We start from the raw sequence: 3,385 nt of genomic DNA, 5'->3' as shown, positions 1-3,385 counted from the left end.
GGCATATATGTGTATTAATTAATTTATACTCTTTAAACTGCATAAAAATATTCGATGTTCACACTCCCACCTCAAAAAGTTGAAATTATTTATAGCTAAAGTCTCAAAAAACAATTTCTTTACGAATATTAAAGTACATAAGTGAAAAAGGTGTTAATAATCATATTTTATTGATAAATTAATTTAATATTTGCAAGCCATACAACTAAAAGTTTAGTTATTAATGAGCTATGTCGAGAATAAGCTACGTAATAAAATGTGAGGAATGAATGAATGCTACATATGTAAGTATAGTACATAAGTGTGTAGATAAAATATGTAGTACGAGTATATCGACTGTTACAATAGCACAAATAGCAATGAAATCGTTAATATCATCTTTACCTTTAAATTAATACACAATGTTACCTTGCATTGGAGGGTGGAGCTTCAAAATGTGTTTTCTATTCCCATTTTACCTTTTGGACAAAAATTTGAAGAGCCTCTGGAAACTGCAAATTTGCAAATATAATATTAAGGGACTGTGTTTCGAATATTTATAAAGTCGCTACAATCTGTTATTCTTTGGCATATACTTTTGGAGTAAAATTAATTTTTTGACCTTTCGACGTGTGCACTTCTTGAGTCACAAAAACGGTATTCATAACATTTAAAACCTTCTTAACAACCATTGATATCCTAGTCTGCGCCAGCCCAAAGATAAAATTATACTATTCAACAACTCTAGAGTAAAAAATTGCGACTGATGTGCTAAAAGGTTGAGGGTCCTAATTACGAATTTGAGTTCAAACAGTTTCCATCATGTACTGCTGTTTTTGTCATTTCAATAAACGGTGGTGGTTTGGGCACACACCCCTTGACTACAACACATGGATAAATCTGAAGTTGAATTGATGTTTAGGCATGTGTTGAAACCGTAATAAGAGTATATGTTTAAACTTTGCAATAGGAGTGGTTTCCTTAATAAAATAACAGTAATAATTTTCAAAAGTTATGCATTTTTTTGTTAAGATAAAATAGGTTTAGAAGGGATGCAGAATTTGGCATTTGCCTAGGGCGATAATTTGTCTCAGGACGGCCCTGCTTCTAATGAGTTTAATTTTTACCCAATCAAATTCAAATCAATTTGATAAAAGACTAAATCCAGTAACTAATTAACATTAATGCCTCATAACTCTTAAGGACCTGACTTAAGTGGAAGTATTTGACTGTTTTCCAGTTAAAGTGAGAGACGAAGTGAAACGTGGCACAAAAATTGCATTAAAATTTTTACAAATTTTAAGTGAATAGGAAAGTGTTTTCGAGTCTGTTATTTGAGTTGGGCATTTTTTGGGTAAGTAATAATATTTTTGGTTTTCATAATTAATTTTTGCTTCAATATCGAATAACAGAAAAATACGGTGATTTTAAGTGAAGCTCGTTTTTGGACGCAAAAATTTTTCTTTGTATGATACGAGGGCTGCTATATATATTCTGGCCTAGGGCAACACTAAGTGTTACCAGGTGCAATCTGACGTTTCCATTGGAAAGTTTGACATTTTTAGCATAACATTAGCGACGTTTTGTCATTTAATCGTGAATTGTTTTATTTACAGGGAATTAAAAAATTCATCTCGGCCAAAAAATGGAATTAACTCGTGAACATTTTCGTGAGATCATTTTTCACAACTTTCGACGTGGATTATCACGACAAGAGTGCATCGATGAACTAAAATCTTTGTATGGCTATGAAGCACCATCCTATAGCACTGTGAAAAACTGGTACAACGAATTCAATCGTGGCCGACGCTCGCTTAAAGACGAATTCCCTGAAGGTCGTCCAAAAACAGCCGTTGTGCCAGAACACATCGATGCCGTACGTGAACTGATAATGCAAGACTGTCATGTAATATACCTTCAGATAGAGGCATGCCTATGCATTTCTCCCACCAGCATACATTCGATATTGCATGAACACCTGGCCGTAAAAAAGGTTTGTTCTCGTTGGATCCCGCACAATTTGACAATCGCTCAAAAAAGGCTCGTGTGGATTGGTGTAAAGAAATGCTAAAAAAATACGATCGCGGTGCTTCAAAAGACGTTTATAAGGTGACACAGGTGACAAATCATGGATCTATGCGTATGAGCCCGAAACAAAACAGCAATCGAAAAAAAAAAAATAAAAAATAAAAAAAAAACAAAAAAAAACATTTTCGTTGATAAATATGCCCATTTACATTATTAGGCCAGAAATATATATAGTAACCTACGTATTGTGTTGGGGCACTCATTATGGTCATTATGTTTTCTTCTTATATTTTCTATCGTTTAACTTAATTATCTCGATTTTTTTTTCTGTGAAGTAGATTTACGTTGTAGACCACAAATCTTCTGAGGAAGAAGACATGATAACGGAAGTTTTAAATGAAATGGTTAACGGGGTCTTTGTAGACGGCATTGACAAATCGTTGAAACTTAGAACACTTACTGACATATTATCTGGAATAGTTACTTTGCAAACACAAATTTCTGCTAAGCTAAAGTTTAGCAAAAATATCGAACCAACCTAGTAAGTGTAATCCGGCTTAATATTCAACAATCAATAGCTGCACCGCAAATACACAAATAATTACAAATAAAATATTTATGAAATTCTAGTGTTGCCTATTTTTTTTGTGTTTATTGTATGCAAAATAAAGGAGAATAAATTAATAAAGTAACAATGTGTTTTATTAAATATACAGCATATTCTTTGGACAGATTAAAACAAGAAACTTAAAATATATGAGTGAAGGTAAAAGTACTAATGATGTATGTATAATGTTTTCTAAGGATTTTATTTCTGTCTTCGCTTATAATTTTGGGATTTGCATTATTTTGTCAAGGAACGTGCATATAATTATGTAACTACATCGAGACCACCCAGGTATGTTTATCAAACAACAAGCTAAGTAATAAGCCACAAAACTGGTATAATACTTATATATTTAAGGTCACGGGTCAAGGGTTGAGCTCTCTTCTATTATCAAAATAATTGTATAGGACAATAGCAACGAGAAACAAACGTTAATTTCGCTTGCACCGAAGATACCCTTCACAGGTACATTTCTTATAGTATAAAAGGATATATCTTGATTTTGATCGGTCAGTTTCAATGGCAGCTTTGTGCTATAGTGGTTCGTTCTGTACATTATCTTCGAATTGATTTTGATCGATCAAATATTTTTTCCGATATTGTACTGTTGCCTCCTTCTGTGTATTACAAACTTCGTGGCAAACGTAATATACATTGTTCAATAGAAAAGAGTATACAGCTACCGTCTTAAGGTGATTATACCAGTTGTTTATTCGATACCCCACACGACAAATGTTAGCTTTTTGTTTTTGTAGGTAAGTCTAACTTCTT

This window comes from Bactrocera neohumeralis, chromosome 5 (genome assembly GCF_024586455.1).
Source record: "Bactrocera neohumeralis isolate Rockhampton chromosome 5, APGP_CSIRO_Bneo_wtdbg2-racon-allhic-juicebox.fasta_v2, whole genome shotgun sequence".
Lineage (NCBI taxonomy): Eukaryota > Metazoa > Arthropoda > Insecta > Diptera > Tephritidae > Bactrocera > Bactrocera neohumeralis.
Note: the sequence above shows the minus strand (reverse complement) of the source record.